Consider the following 17,581-nt stretch of genomic DNA (forward strand, 5'->3'; position numbering starts at 1 on the left):
CACACGCATTGTTTCAATGCTGTTTCAAGTGGAATCTTGAGCGACTGCAATAACTTCACTCGTTGACGCACTCCGCGGTAGACCAAGACATATCTTTAGGGCTTGGGCTTGGATGCTTTGGATTATAGTCAGGTTAGTTCTGCAAGTGTTGGACATGACCGTTAGGCTGTACCGCAGGAATCCAATAAAGAGGACCCTGTACAGTTGCAGCATAGAGTGTATTGGCACTCCCCAGGTATTTCCTGCAAGGAACTTAAACATATGGCAAATTCCTGTCAGGCGTCTTTTCACATAATTCACATGAGGGGTCCAGGAGAGATTTTTGTCAATGACCACCCCCAAAAATCTGTGACTCATGCTGTACGAGATCAGTTGTCTGTCGACGGATATCACGTACGGAGACATTGATTTCCTGGTAAATGACACCACTGCGCACTTCTCGTATGATATATGAAGTCCTTGTTCTCGAAGGTAGGATGATGTTAAAGTGGCAGACTTCTGAAGCTGCGCGCGAAGCTGCAGGCGCGTCACAGCCGACGTCCAAATGCAAATGTCGGCATAGATGGAGAGCCTGACGGTGCCTGGCAGGATGCCGGCGAGTCCAATAAGTGTTAGACTGAAGACCGTTGGGCTGAGTACTCCGCCCTGAGACACCCCACGGTTACTGTAATGCTGGGAGGTCGGGCCATCCTCGGTAAGTACGAAAAAGGATCTCTTATGTAGATAGCTACTTATCCAGAAATAGACTTTGCCGCCAAGTCCTACTGCCTCTAACGCGTTGAAAATCACTTCGTGCGTTACGTTATCGTACGCTCCTTTAACATCCAGAAACAGGGCAGCAGATAATCTTTTGCAGGACTTCTGGTGCTCGACGTACATCACCAAGTCGATAACGTTGTCTATGGAAGAACGGCCACGCCTGAAACCGGCCACTGCATCTGGATATACCTGGTAATGTTCAAGGTGCCATTCTAGCCGTGCTAGAACTGGAACCTCGTCTAGCCCTGTGGCTGTGCACTTAGGAATTTTCTCTTCGGCTTTCTTCCAGTTGAAATTTGTCAGCACCAGCTCCTTTTCCCTCTAGTTCTCCTTTATGCTCTCTTTTTCTTTAAATACAACCTCGCCATTGCCTTGGAAAGATTCGGCTGTTATTTTTCGGGTGTAATTTAATGTTGCTTCCTCTCCCAGTTTGTTTCCATCTTCATCTAGGATATGTTGTTGTATTGTTGTTGACTTCCTGCCTAATAATTTTATGTGGTTCCAGAATATTCTAGGTGCGGCCTCCTTTTTCTCACATATATCTGATGACCAACGTTCGCTTTCACCTTTTATCTTTGCTTGAACCAGTATTTGAACCATCGATTTTTTTTCTCCCGGTATATTTCCCATTTACTCGCTACTTCATCCTGCGGCAACTGCGCTTTTCTTGCCTGCCTGTGCTCTCGGGATGTTTGTGTCGTTCGGCGATCTCCTCGCATATCTCCCTGTTCCACCAGCTTTTCGGTTTCTTTTTTCCTTTCCAACGAACATGTTGTTTCTCTTTCCCTATTTCTGTCGTTATTACACTCAGAAGCTCACTATATTTCCACTTTTTACTTAGGCATTTGCCAAGTTCTTCCTCGACTGGCCATTTTGCACTCCTTGCTCTCTCTCCCAAATACATATCTCATTTTCAAAATGATATATGTATAATGGATATGTAATCGATATTAACCTCACACGGATACGTTTCGCCATCTGGTAACTTTTTGTCCAACCTGAAACGAGGATAGATAACCAGTTACCGGCTACCGGCAAAACGCCTTCGTATTATATTAATTACCAGACTTCATAGGTATAGGATCTGCAAAATTTATTTCGCAGATTTTCCCACAGTATGTATGCGTGGTTAAATAAAGGCGTGCACGCCCACTTCATGCAGCAACCACAGAAGCGGTTTAGGGAAATGGCTGTCCAATACCAAGCGCGCATAGTTTTCAGGCAGTCGTTAAATCAAACCACTTGGTGAGAAGTGTTTCTTTAAGGTACCTGCGTCTTGCCAGAACAGGATGAAGACTATGTTAGAAATGCGCATGAATCTCATCCTTCTCTCTGCATTGGTGACGCCTTCAGCGCACATACGGCAGATTGCGAAGGAGCAACAAGGGCCTTCGTGATTGTTCACGCCGTTTGTGCACGTTGCCACGTCTCGGAGGCCGCCGCGCGACCACTGTAGTCACGTCTCCATTTTTTTTTTTTCTGCGTATGGACAAAGAACATGCTGGGCTCGTGAAGCTGCCTCTAGTTTTGGCTTAAGGGACGCTAACTGCCAGCGACCTGTTCGTGGCCGTAGTCCGAACAAATGAACAATGAGCACTACTGCGCTTTCATCCAGTGTCCTGATCTACAAGCATTCACTTCTCTAAGTTAATCAAGGCGCTCGTTTACATGCTTCCTCAGGCTGCCTGACAAGATAATTTGCAGGTGGTTTTTGGTTATTTATGGAATATGTGCGTGCCTGTGTGTGTGTACGTGTGCGTGTGCGTGTGCGTGTGCGCGTGTGTGTGCGCGTGTGTGTGCGCGTGCGCGTGCGTGTGCGTGTGCGTGTGTGTGCGTGTGCGTGTGCGTGTGCGTGCGTGTGCGTGTGCGTGTGTGTGTGTGTGTGTGTGTGTGTGCGTGTGTGCGTGTGTGTGTGTGTGTGTGTGTGTGTGTGTGTGTGTGTGTGTGTGTGTGTGTGTGTGTGTGTGTGTGTGTGTGTGTGTGTGTGTGTGTGTGTGTGTGTGTGTGTGTGTGTGTGTGTGTGTGTGTGTGTGTGTGTGTGTGTGTGTGTGTGTGTGTGTTACCAGTCGCTTAGGTAGCTACATTTATTAACTCAGAAAGCTTCTATGGCAAGCGAATGCACCAAATAAGAAGGCACGCTGCTATGGATATTTGCTACGCGTGTATTTTTTCCGCGTCCGTGTAAGCGCTGCTTAAATCCGATAATATGATACGCCACAGTAGACGAGCGGAGATGAAGAAATGTTACATGTTTAGTGCAGCGGCGATCAAATAAACTCAATGTGAGCGAAAACAATTCACTGTGCACCTAAATGGTAGACATTTGTTGTGTCTCATCTAAAATACAATTAAGGAATGACTGTTACTGGCACACTGCAGTTGCCTCTCGCTTTATTCCGCACAAAAAGACGATACTTACTGCGTTTAGCGTAATTAATTTTACTTTTAGGGTGAGCAACAACTGTTAATAGAGCAATGATCTCGGAGAGTAATACGGGTCAAAGCAAGCTTGGCGCCCGGCATAAGCTAAAAGCAATACATGGACCTTACGATCGCATTAAACTACGCCCTCACGCCCGTGCTGTTGCTCGCTCAGACACTCTACTTCATGGAGCCCCATATCTTCAGCTATATCCTTCGTGCGGTTCAACAAAAGCTAGCGCAAAAACAGAACGAAGAAGCAGGGCGCGTCTCGCATTTGTAATACTGAAAGGATCCACCAGATTGAGGCTCGCCACATGTACGACCATCAGTCAAAAGGCTCGCACAAACTTTTCCACCCTCCATGGTGGTACCGAGCCTTTCATTTCAACAACAATGGAAGCTCGAAAGCAGCAACCGAGGGTCACAACGCGGTTCATTTCCCCTTTCTTTTTTTTTAGGTCGGAAAAAAAAAATAAGGAGAAGCCTACTCCCGCAGCTATTATAGTAGCGCTCGTCATGCGGATGTGACTTTAAAGCAAACGATCCTGGGGGGGGGGGGGGTTGTACACAAAGTTCTGGCCACATTCTCCGCGTCCGGGAAGAAAGATGATTTACACTCGCGTAAAACTCCCCTGAACCCGTGCAGACCCCGCAAAGGCCGAGGTGCCCACAAGCAAGGCTTCTCTTCTCGACGGTTCGCAATCGCGAGCACCACTGGCCTACGGATTAAAGAAGGCGCCGCTGCGACTCCTTTCGCAGGTGAAGCAGGGAGCGCCCTCATTAGTTAAGCTTGCCGCACCACGTGCTCCCGAGGCAGGGCGTGCGCGCAAGTGGCCACAGCACCAACCCGAGTGCGAGCTTTATTGAACTCCGCAGAGGTTCGAACGTTGGCATCAGCAGCTCGCGCGTGCAGCCGAGTACGCACACCGCCACATAACGATGGATCGGAGAGCACCCTGCTCTAAGCTAGGGTGCAAGCGAACTACGCAGTGCACACCTTTAAAGAAACTACCGTCAACAAGGTGGAAGCGTCAGCTTACGCCCTTGTGTATGCAGTAGGTATTTTATCCCCCTGCCCACACCGCGGTCTTTCGTGTTTTCCGCAAAGGATCTTTATTGAACAAAAGAGCCATTCGCTCAAGTTCCGAGATGTGTAGTCGTTTCCTTTCCCTGCTGTTTCTACTTTCGGTGCTTTTTCGTGAACCAAGTAGTTCTCACGTAAGCGCACGCCGACCTATACTACTGTCCCACGGAAATTTTGACCGTGCATGCCTAACAGAGGCTCTGCTGTATTCTCATGGCAAGGGAACTCGATATGTTTCCTCTAGGTAAGGAAAGAAAATTTAAAAAGTCACAGTTTCGCCCGAAAGGTGAAGCACTGATAGCGATGGCAAATTGCTAGATCACTATACGAAGCAATGATAGTAGATTTATCGGCCGTATAAACTTGTAAACAGTCGCTTACTAACTAAATTAACAATGATATAATATGTAAGCCTGACTGAATGAGGACGTAGAAAAAGATAGACACACAGAAACAGCGCTGTCTCTGTATGTCTCTTTCTTTCTACGTCCTCGTTCAGTCGCACTTACACATTGTATCATGGATTCAAACCTACAAGCCCACCAACGTGTTTTAATTAAATTAACAAGCACGGTGTCACGTGCACACAGGTTAACATGAACACATCTTGCTCGATGAGCGCTGAAACTCGCTGTCAAAATGCTGGAGCGAGGAATCGCGGCAGCAACAGCGATCGAATTGACCTTCGTGCATCTCTCGCTTCAACGCGAACGAAGCGTCGAAAGCACAGCGCATACGAAGCTACCGGTACTACGCGTACTCTGCAAACATCGCAAATCGCTTTGAAGGCGAGGCCCGCGCGGGCGCGCACTTTGGCCACGTCGCAGATCACTTTCAAGATACGACGCCCGCACAGCCGCGCCGTAAGCAGCAGCCGCCGGAGAAAAAACGCCCTCCCCCACCCCTCTTCCTCGGCTCACCCCCGTGCCTCCCGCGCGACAGGAGAGGGCGCGTTTGCGACCCAAGACTTGATGCGGCCCGCCTTCCTGGCTCGCGCGCGCGAGGTTGAGCCGTGTTTGCCGGCTCACCCTCGCTTTCGCTCGCACACGCAGCATACAGCGCGCGGCGACAATGTTATCGCCCTTGGACTTTATACGGAACACCACGGCGACGCTGACGACGACGACAGAAATGCGCCTGGAGTGTCCATATAATTGCTGTCGCAATAAAATAAGGTTTACGAGACATTAACGGAACTCGCAAAAGCAAGTGAACAGAATTGCACAATGATGTTTGAATGGATACCTGGCCACTGCAATATTCGTAGGAATATTGCACCAGACAAGGCAGCTTGACAAGCGTATGCTAATAACGCTACATGTGGTCTCGTTATAACACAAGGCGATTTGCGGCACATACTAAGGCGGATCTCCGCCTGTGGTTGCAAACGACATGGTTTGATCAGAATTCGAAATCTTCAGATTTAGGGCGCTATAACATAAAACTACTCCAAACTTTTCTATTCCAATTCTGCAATCAACCCATCGCGATTGGTCGAAAACTTTTTTGGATCACCCCCACTTCACCTATGTGTCACGCGACGTCACGAAAACCGCGAGAGCTCCCCGTCTGATATGACGTGTACACACTGATTATGCATAATTTGACCGAATAAAACAAAAATGGTTATTTCTTATTCGACGACTTTTCGTCATTAGCCCTCGGCTATTGGTCAAAAGTTTTCGGGCTGCACCCACTTTACCTGCCTCTCACGCGACGTCACAAAACCGGGAAAACTTACCGCGTCAAAGTGAGGCGTACGCGTTAGAGATTCATTAATATGCCGAACAAAACTGAATTTTCTTCTGAATAGCCGCAGGTTGCCCCGTTTCGAAAGGAATAAAAGATGGCTGCCGCCGATCGCTCGGGCACTGGCTACTCGGCCCTGCCAGAGAGCATGGGTTGATTTGCTTTTTGCTTGGCCGTGTAACATTTTCGAGAACTTTCAGAACGTTTGCGACCTCGTTCTGCCAACTCTTCTTTGCTGAGGATCCGTTTTAGCGTCATTGTTAAGCTTCTGTTGCATGCCGCCGCGATTATCGGCGAGCCATCGCAAGCGAAGTAAGAGAAAGTGGACCAATTGCAGACGCCGGCACCAGCCTCTTCATCCGGTTATCTTTATTCAGTGCAGTGGCTCGGCCTTATCGAATCCCTTTCCACTTGCGCCTGCTCCTCGCCTCTTGTGAGCGAATTAGATAAGACAAGCAGCTCAGTGCAATCAATGTTATTCGTTTTTCAAGCGAACAAAAGTGACCTCCTATGAACGAGGGGAGAATTTCGTTGGTTTGTTCAGAAAACCCTGCGGGTGACTGCCCGGTGCTTGCGTCGGTGGTTACGCAAATTTGACGTCAGGAGATTGAAATTAAAGCATATTGGAACAGCTTTACGTTATACGGCCCTTATTTAAGATTGACACTTCGCTTCAATTTAAGATCCCGTTCACAGTGGATTCAACCAGAGCCTTTGAAACGCTGATTCACCTAAACGTACCCCAAAGGTGCTTGCGCTTATTGTAGGTAGGGCGACAAAAGCTATTCTAAAACTGTCTCCTCCAGACAAATATCGGTGCTCTGGCTGCCTCACAAAAATATGAAACGATGTCTACCAAGGCGAAAATGTGAGCCAAGTGGACGCACGCTGGGGCGCGTCTTGTAGGTTCAAACCGTCATTACTCGTCAGGCGCGCCAAAGGCTAGGCGCAGGGGCGCGAGATTTCATGCGCCTGCAAGCGTAAGTGTAGTTTGGCCTTAAGACACGGGAGCGAAAGAAACTCGACCAATGAAATCTCGCGTTCCCTTCCACGTTCTATTGCAACAGAACTTACATGGACACTCCAGGCGCGTTTCCCCTGTAGGCGTCGCCGTCATGATCCGTATAAAGTCCAAGTGCGATAACATCGTCGCCGCGCACCGTATGCTGTAAGTGCGAGCGAAATTGTGCGAGCCTGAGCCGACGATAGGGGCTCAATCCAACGCCACCTAGAGGATATTCTTCCAGGCCGGGGTGCTCCTGTGGACACGTGATCATACGTCATAGGCATGGGGCCTTGGTCCTCGGCACGGCGGCGGTAGCAGTGGCATGCTTGAACGCGCGTCCGCGGTGCCATCAAACGCACGGGGTCGCCGCAAAACGTGGTTTGCTTGAATCTTTATTTCTCTGCGCGAATCGACAACGGCGACTGACATCGGTGTTTATCACGAGTTATGTGTGCCGAAAAGGGTTGTGCAGAATTAGAAGAAACTGCGAAATGCCTGGGAAGTGTTGTGTGCCGCGGTGCAATGGCAATTACAAGACAGGCGCCAAGGTCCACGTCTTCTCATTCCATAAAACCGACGAAGTATGAAAAGCGTGAATACATACCATTTCACGTGAAAACCTCGTCGTGTCAGCTAACTCCAGGGTAAGAAATTTGAATCTTTATTATCTTCTGAGCAGGTTGCTTTTACCGTTGGTTTGCAAGCCTTGCTTACAACTCCTTTGTGACACGTGAAGCCTAATGTGTCACACATAGCCCGCGATGTCAATTAACCGCGCTTATGCTAGGATATATTTATTTTGTTTAGGTGTGCGAACGTCACTATAAAGCCGAAGACATCGTTCGAGAAACAACCTATATTGACGAAGCCACCGGCCGCACAGTGGCAGCGTCGCTCTCACATTTATGGCTTGGGCTTGATGCCATACCGACGGTATTTCCCGATTGCCCAAGCTACCTGTCCCGAGAAGGGACTAGACGAGAGGACCCAGAGAGCAAGCGAACGCGCATAGACTCCGCTGCCCTTGAGAAAGTGCTTGCAGAGTCAATTAACACTGCCCAGTATGAGGACGAAGCAGACAAGCTTTGTGATTTGAAGGAATTGGCAAACTTCGTTCGAGGCAAGCAGATGACATTTTGGCATGTCATCGAATGCAATGAACACGTCATTTCAGCTCACATTTGTAACGATGAAGCTCCTTGGATTAAATACTCTGTTTTAAAAGCAGACCTAACTCTAACAGTAAATGTCGCAAAAGCACCAGTGAAGTGCCTCGGCTCCACATTGCTAGTTCCGTCGGCGGTCGACAGCAAACGACGGCTGCTGGAGTTGCTTGAGGGAGTCCAGGGGTTCCACAGTGCCGTGAGTTTAAGTGCTAAAAACTCAGATGTGGACAACTGCGAGACTGTCGTTTCTATTCTGACCACAATATGTGCAACACAAGGAGACGATAACTTCCCGGCCATTCAACTGCTCACCGAGCAAGTGCAGCTGAAGTCAACAACAAAAAAAAAAAAAGAGCGACGCCGCTACTCTGTTGACTTCATGGTGTACTGCTGCATACTTTTTACAATATCGCCCCATGCATACAATTACATGCGCAGTCACGGGAGCATCATCATGCCACAACCAAGGACCATTCGGTCAATACTGTTACCGGGTTAAAAACAGTCAGACGTATATTTACAGGATATTTTTTTTTTATTTAACATACTGTTAGTCCCACTGGGACTGTTACAGGAGTGGATTTATCAGCAAGATACAGGAATACAGTATACAGTACAGTACAGTAATACGCCAGTTACACATCAAGCGGGCAACAACACAAAATCAATACAGTCTGAACATGATCATCAGGTCTGGATTGTTGACAAGACTGACGAGGCTGCGAGCTCAGCGAACTTTTTCAAGGAATCCTGCGCAGTTATAGATTTATCTAGGCCGTTCCATTCTCTTATGGCTCGAGGGAAGAAGGAAAAGTAATATGTGTTGTTAGCACAAGAGTATTCATTAATCGTAAAGTCATGCTTGTGACGTGTTTCTCTAGAACGATTAAAACTAATGTAAGTAGCACGATCCATGTTAAATGCGTTATGAATTAATTGATAAAGAAACTTGAGTCTATGGAGCGTGACGCGGCTTGATAAGGTGGCTAGGCTTGCGTAGGAAAGCAGCTCTGTGGTAGAATCAGTGCGCCGGTATCTATGGTAGATAAAACGAACAGCTTTTCGTTGAACTGATTCGAGCATGTGTACATCTTTTTGGATATATGGAAACCAGACGACTTTTGCATATTCTAAGATTTGACGGATAAGGACTTTATATGCGAGTAACTTGGTATCTGAAGTCGCAAAGCGCAAGGTGCGCTTAAGGAAGTATAAACTGTTCATTGCTTTTTTGGTAATGTTTTGTACATGGGTTTTAGAGCTGAGATTATCAGAGATAATCACACCAAGTTATTTCTTTTCAGTTACTGTTCTGAGAGCGCCGTTGCCAGTACCGTAAGGGAAATTAAGTTTTGTTTTCTTATTTGTGACAGGCATCACTACAGTTTTTTCCATATTGATTGCCATTTGCCATGTATTGCACCACTTTATGACGTTGCCCAAAGCTGTGTTTAACCTTATTTGGTCTGCATGAGTGTTTATTTTTTGGTATAGCACGCAGTCATCCGCAAAGAAACGCACCTTCACATCAACGTCGTATGTTATGTCGTTTATGTATAAAATGAACAAAAATGGCGCTAGCACAGAGCCCTGCGGCACGCCAGAAATGACCGGAACGATATCAGAAGCACGGTCATTGTATTGCACATATTGTCGGCGTTCCGATAAGTAGCTGGCTATCCACCTTGTAATGGGACCATCGCCAAGTATTTTGTTTAGCTTGAAATTCAGTTTAGCATGTGCCACGCGATCAAAAGCCTTTGAGTAATCAAGGAAAATTATATCAGTTTAACTTTGATGATTGATTCCCTCTGCGAGGTCATGAAAGATTTCTGCCAGTTGGGTAACAGTGGACAACCCTGCTCTGAAGCCATGCTGGTTTTGGTGAATGATGTTTTTAGTCTCAGTATGTTCTTTAAGAAATTTTAATAAGAAGTGCTCAAGAATTTTACAACAGGTACATGTGAGGGATATAGGCCGGTAATTGGACGGGGACGTTACGTCGCCTGATTTGTGAATGGGCACAATTTTTGCTACCTTCCATTCAGCGGGCAGTTATTTACAATTATTTACAATAATTGTAGCAGCTGACAAGATGGTAGACAGCGCGCGAAGTCGAGAGCGTCGTCTTCTACCCACCAAGACGAAAACATCTTCTTCGTCAGCGTGTCACATGACCCCCGGCGGCTGAAGCACTGGCTCGGTGCTTTAGGAGGCGGGCGAGTGATACAACTTAAGACGGGCGACGTGGACCACGCCGGAGCGATGCTGAGCCACGGCTGGCTCAAGAGGGGCGATTTCGTACGTGGCGACAGTTACTTGACGCAAGACACGGTAAGGGCCAGAGTAGCGTGAAAGTAACTTCTCCGAGAGGCCAACGCGTCGCGACGGCGACCAAAGTAGAACCAGGGCGCCCGGTGTGTAATGCACGTCATGATGGCGGGCGTCATATAAGCGCCGCTGATTGTCCTGCGACTCCACAAGTCGACGTCGGGCAATATGGCGTGCTTCTTGTGCTTAGAGTATGGCTTCACGGGCGTACTCGGACGTGGAATTCAGGCTAGCGGGCAGAATGGTGTCGAAAGGTAGCGTAGGGTCGCGGCCAAAGGGTGCGGTTAAGGGTAAGGGTGTGGTTAAGGCGCTCGGTTAGACCGTTCATTTGTGGATGGTAAGCAGTAGTAAGTTTGTGTTTAGTCGCGCACGAGTGTAGAATGTTATTCACAACTTTAGAAAGAAAGGAGGAGCTGTCGGTGAGGAGCTGTCGAGGGGCGCCGTGCTGAAAGATGAGGTTCTCTAGGAGGAAGTCGGCGACATCAGTCGGAAGCTCGACATCGGTCGACATCGGTCGACACAGCTTGTCGGAAGAGCCCGTGTGATTGCATATCGGGTGGCGTAGTCTGTTGCTACAGCAATCCACTTGTTTACCGAAGCAGACGTAGGAAAAGGGCCTAAAAGATCAACACCTACACGGAAGAATGGTTCTGATGGTACGTCAAGTGGTTGAAGGCGACCAGCAGGGAGTGTGGTCAGCTTTTTGCGTCGTTGACAAAGGTCACACGCAGCGACATAACGTCAGACGTCACGGTATAGACCAGGCCAAAAGAAGCGCCGACGAACTCGGTCATTAGTCCGTGATACGCCAAGGTGACCGGCAGTCGGTACATCATGAAGCTGGGCGAGAACAGTCTGACGCAGATGCTCAGGCACAACGAAGAGTTGGTCAGGGCCGTCCGGGCGCATGTTAGAGCGGTACAATATACCATCTTGAAGTTCAAACATTCGAAGGGAAAGATCGGGCGTCGTTGAAGTGAGCCGTTGAATAAGGTGTTGCAAGGAGGCGTCCCGACGTTGTTCTGCTCCAATATCGCGAAAAGCAGCCAGAGAGAGAACGGTGGCAAGTATGCCGGCCGCAGAAACGTCAGGAGGGTCGACAGGATGGCGCGACAAGCAGTCCGCATCTTGTTATAACCGGCCGGTCTTGTATACAACTGAATAGTTGTATTCTTGAAGGCGCAGAGCCCAGCGGCCAAGGCGCCCTGAAGGATCTTTGAGGGACGAAAGCCAACACAGAGCGTGGTGATCAGTAATGACTGTGAATAGGCGGCCGTACAAATAGAGGCGGACTTTACCCACTGCCCAAACCAGAGTCAGGCAGTCGCGTTCGGTGATAGAATAATCGCGCTCAGCAGAGGAAAGAAGGCGGCTGGCATAGGCAATAACACGTTCTCGCCCTTGTTGTTTCTGTGCCAAGATAGCTCCAATACCGTGGCCACTGGTATCTTTGTTGTATCCACTGGTATCTGTGACTTTTGTTGGAGCTGACGCAGCAAAGTGAGCGAGAATGGGCGGGGACGTGAGCAGCCCAATCCGCTCGGTAAAAGCACCAGCTTGCTCAGGGCCCCAAATGAATGCAGCGTCTTTCTTGAGGAGCTGATTGAGAGGGCGCGCAACGTTCGCAAGATTTCGGACAAACCGACGGAAGTAGGAGCAAAGGCCCAAGAAGCTGCGAACATCCTTGGCACATGTTGGCACGGGAAAGTCTTTCACTGCCCGTATTTTATCGTGATCAGAGAGAGAGAGAGAAGTTTAATGATACGAAATGCTGAGAGGTCGTCCTGAGGTATATTCCTCTAGCCAGCTACTCGGCATTGGGGGAAGGGGAAGAGGGAAAGAAAGAGAGAAGAGGTGCATGATGGGTGACGATGACGATAGAAGGAAGATGTAGAACATATCGCAAGCAATTTGGCATGCTCAAAGTCTGCAATCCAAGCCCGTAGTTTTTAAAAAGTTCAGTAATGCCTGAATGGCCTTGAAACTTGATCGAGCATCTGGCCAAGGGCCTAAAATAACGTCCTCCGACAACGGTGCGCTGTCGAGACGCGTAAGGTCGTTGTGCAACCTTTCACGCTCTTCCACGTACTTAAGGCAGTCACAAAGCACATGACCTATAGTCTCAGGCACATTGCACACCTCACAGTGTGGAGACTCGGTGCGTCGCATGAGGTGCACGTATCCGCGCGTAAACGCTACCCCCAGCCTTAGTCTGTGCAGAAGACTGGCACCGCTTCGATGAATTTTCGGTGGTAGCCTAAAATTCATGACAGGGTCCAATCTTTGGAGTCGTCTGTGGCGATTATCCGGATTGTCCCAGTGCTGTGCTGTCAATTTTCGGATGACACTGGAGAGGAGACAGTTGGCGTCCGCTCTTGAAAAAGGAATTGAAAGCAGTGACTCTCGTTCTTCGAGTGCTTTCTTCGCTTCGGCGTCGGCCAGTTCGTTGCCCTGTATACCACAGTGACTGGGAATCCACTGAAATGTGATGTGGTGGCCGGAGTAGCGAACGCTCAGATGGACCCCACTTCATACCGGCCAGAAAGCGAAAAACTTGAGCAAGCCCAGTTAATTTTTTCTTTAACATTGCCACATGTTTCGACTATGAAACACCGCGGTCAATGACAACGCCGAGGTACTTGTGGTGGGTGACATATGGGATGGCATTTCCATTGATCATAATTGGATACCAACACATAAGCTTTCGTGTGAACGCTATCGCAGCGCACTTGTCTGGGGCCAGTTGCAGTCCTTGGCACTGCAGGTACTGAGACGTTAAAGAAACAGCACGCTGCAATCTGGCACGAATTTGCGGTCGCGTGACTGCGGATGCCCACATGCATAGGTCGTCTGCGTATGTACTGATGTGTACTGTATCAGGAATTATTTCCGCAAGGCCAATAAGGGCAACATTGAAAAGAGTCGGGCTGAGAACTCCTCCTTGAGGCACTCCACGGACCACAGCGTGTCTTGTCGTTTCGCCATCATTCGTGGACATGAAGACTGTACGACCATTTAGGTAATTATCAATCCACATGTAGAGACGGCCGCCGATGCCTAAATTACTGAGGGCATCAAGAATGGCTTCGTGCAGTACATTGTCATAAGCTCCTTTTATGTCTAAGAAAACTGCTCCTACAAGGCGGTGTCGCTTCTTTTCGTGTTCGATCGTGGACACGAGATCAATGACCCCATCTATTGCAGACCGGCCACGTCTAAATCCGGTCATCATTTCAGGATAAAGCTCATTCTTTTCCATGAACCATTCTAATCTAGTGAGCACCATCCGTTCCATCACCTTACCGACACAGCTAGCTAAAGCTACTGGCCGGTAAGATGACATTTCGTAAGGCGATTTTCCTGGCTTTAGGAGGGCGACCAAACGGCTGGTTTTCCACTGCTTCGGGACTGTACTGGATGACCACGTGGCGTTATAGTATGACAGCAGGACTTTCCGACCTTCCATTCCAAGGTGGCACAGAGCAGTATACGAAATACCGTCAGGTCCAGGGGCAGAAGATCGTCTCGACGCAGCAAGTGCAGCTTCCAATTCCGGCATCGTGAAAGGAAGGTCAAGACGATCATCTTTAGGAGGTAGCACGGGTCGATCCAATGTTGGACATGCTGAAGCATCGGTACTGGTGACTCTCTCACAGAAGTCTTCGGCAACCTGCACTTCCGTCAGAGATTGGTGAAGTGCTAGAGCACGGAAAGGATGTTTTTGCTGAGGAGGGGCACGAAGGCTTCGTACTATCTGCCAGATCCTAGAAAGTGGCTTTCGAGGATCTAGAGACGAACAGAAGGTCCTCCACCGTTGTCTTCCCATTTTTTGAAGGTGACGCCGTATTTTTCGTTGAGCTCGTCGACATAAAGCAAGGTCTAATGACGATTGAGTTCGCCTAACCTTCCTTTCCGCTCTCCGACGGATCGCTCGGAGCCGTTCATATTCAATATCAATCGCCGTTCTGGATGTAGGTGCACTGATGAACTTAGTTGTCTTCTGCACTGATGAGACAATAATGTCTTCTATATCAGATGGTGAAGTGATGTCTCCACAGTACTCTTCGACAGATGTAGTGAATGTTGACCAATCAGTGCAGCGTACACCAGAAGAATCGTGATCAGGGCGTACACCAGAAGAATCGACGAGATGCCCGAGCACAGAAATTTCACGACGACCGAAGTGGCACTGGGACGAATTTAGTTGTAGCCCCGCCTGACGGAAAACAGATAGGATCGTCGATAGGCGTTCGAGGTGTGTCGCAAAAGTCGCCGAAAAAACGATCACGTCGTCCAGGTAACAGAGGCAGATGGACCACTTGAAACCGTGTAGGAGGGCATCCATCATTCGTTAAAATGTGGCCGGCGCATTACATAAACCGAAAGGCATCACTTTGAACTGATACGGGCCATCGGCAGTAATAAAAGCTGTCTTCTCGTGGTCCATGTCATCGACGGCAATTTGCCAGTAGCCGAAGCGAAGGTCGATGAACGAAAAATATTGTGCTCCATGCAGGCAATCCAGGGCATCGTCAATGCGTGGTAGCGGATAGACGTCTCTTTGTTACCTTGTTGAGGTGTCGATAATCAACGCAAAATCGCCAACTGTTGTCCTTCTTTTTAACTAGTACAACAGGGGATGCCCATGGGCTGCAAGAAGGTTTGATGATGTCTCGAGAAAGCATCTTGTCAACTTCGTGTTGGATGATATGTCGCTCAGTAGGCGAGGGGCGGTAGGATCGCCGATGGATCGGGCTGGCATCACGGGTGTTTATTCGATGTTTTACGAGAGATGTTAGTCCTAGAGGGCGCTCTCCAAGGTCGAAAATGTCCCAGTATGAGGCAAGGAGGCAACGTAATTCTTGAGCACGCTGGGGCGGAAGGTCGGGAGCAATCATTTTTGTTAGGGCATTCAAGTCTGAAGGGACAGGGGGCAAAGCAAGAGTTGAACACGAGGAGCTGTCACAAGTTAATGCTGAAATGTAGTAGTCTCTGGTTGGCGTTATTTGAGCCAGGGATATTCAAGTCTGAAGAGACAGGGGGCGAAGCAAGAGTTGAACACGAGGAGTTGTCACAAGTTAATGCTGAAATGTGGTAGTCTCTGGCTGGCGTTATTTGAGCCAGGGATATTCCGCGCGGGAGTACTTGTGTACAAAGTCCAAAGTTCACGATCGGCAGGCAGAACGTGTTGTCCGAAATGGTAATGACGGTGTGAGGAAAAGCGACGTTATGCGAGAGGAGATCCGGATTAGGGGATACGATGTAGTCACCGTCTGGTACAGGTGGAACGGGGGAGACACCTAGGTAGGTAACGGCACGGTGAGGTAGGCGAATATGCTCTGTGGAACATAGCCGTATCGGAGCACTATCGGGAGGGTCAATAGCAGCAGGTAGAGCGAGTTGCACCACACCGGCAGAACAGTCTATCAAAGCGGAATGTGTAGACAGAAAGTCAAGGCCCAGGATGAGGCCGTGAGGGCCCCCAGTGCTCTAGAACATAAAATAAAACAGAAGTATAATGTCCGGCGACACTCACGCGAGCCGGACACATGCCAATAACGGCTAGTGTTCCACCGTTGGCGACTTGGACCACAGGCGACGGGGCAGGAGTGAGGACTTGAGACGATTCCGAAGCTGAGCATTCATCACAGATACGTGCGCGCCAGTGTCAATCAGAGCCGTAACAGGTACACTATTCACGTTCACTTTAATGAGGTTCCGATGTGTGGGCAAGGTCACAAGAGGGTTTTTGCGTCAGGTCGGCTTGGCAGCATCACCTCCTGGGGCTGCACCCGTTAGTTTTCCCGAAGGGTGCGCCGGAAGGAGCTAGGGGACGGTGATCGACGAGATGGGGGCGATCGGAAGAAACGGCGACGTGGCGAAGGAGAGCGGCTAGACCGGGTAGGAAGAGAAGTGTCACCAGAATTTACTGGCTGCGTTTGCGGAGGGAAGCGAGGAGCAGCATGAGGGCGGTGGGATGGGAGGTAGTTCCAGGGGTCGAATTCCACGAAGACCGGCAGTGACGTGAAATATGGCGGATACGGTCACAAGTGAAGCACATAGGCCTGTCGTCTGGAGTACGCCATTCGGCCGGGTTGCGATACCGCGTTGGGGTATTCAGGCTGCGGGTACGTATGACAGTGTTGGACGGAGTGTAGTCAGGCCGATTAACAGAGCAGACGTTGGTCAAGCCAACGTTGGCCAATTCTTGGCGCATGACGGACTGGATCAATGAGCTGGTCGCCTGGCAATTGTCGGGGCCATGGGCTGCGGCTTCTATGTCACGTCGGATGGCATGTAGAATGTCATCAGAGCGATTGGGCGTGGGCGGACTGCGGAGGCCTTCGCAGGTAGACATAGCAGCCGTGTTGGGAAGGCGGGGAAATGGCTGGGCAATGCAGCGGCTCTTGGTTTCTTCAAACCGCCGGCATTCGGTAATAATGGCTAGCACAGTGGAAGAATTCTTGAACACAAGGAGATGGAAGGCACCATATCCTATGCCCTTAATGAAATGTGTGACTTTATCCGGTTCGGACATCTTCGGATCCACTTTGCGGCACAGAGCGAGTACGTCCTGAATGTACGTAAGGCAGGATGCAGTGTACGCCTGGACACGCGAAGCGAGGTCTTTTTGGGCGGCGCGCTGACGTCCAACAGGCTTGCCAAACAAATCTTTGAGCTTCTGTTTACAAATGTCCCAGCTGGTAAGTTGCTCCTCGTGGGTCTGAAACCAGACGCGTGCCGTGCCCCCGTGGCAAAATATCATATTAGCAAGCATGATGGTCTGGTCCCAGTTGTTGCTGGCGCTCACCCACTCATATAGTTGAAGCCCGTCTTCAACATCAGTGTCGTCGGTGCCACAAAAGGTTCCTGGGTCGCGGGGTTGTGCTAGAATGACAATGGGCGTGGGTGCCGACGGGTCCGAAGCATCCTCGCCTTGAGCTGGCATTGTAGATGCAGCCAAGGAGCACCCGCTGCGTAAATCCGTCTTGACAATGATTCCCCAACCTCCACCAAAAATGTTACGGGGTTAAAACCAGTCAGACGTATATTTACAGGATA

Source organism: Dermacentor andersoni, chromosome 1, assembly GCF_023375885.2.
Source record: "Dermacentor andersoni chromosome 1, qqDerAnde1_hic_scaffold, whole genome shotgun sequence".
Classification (NCBI taxonomy): Eukaryota; Metazoa; Arthropoda; class Arachnida; order Ixodida; family Ixodidae; genus Dermacentor; species Dermacentor andersoni.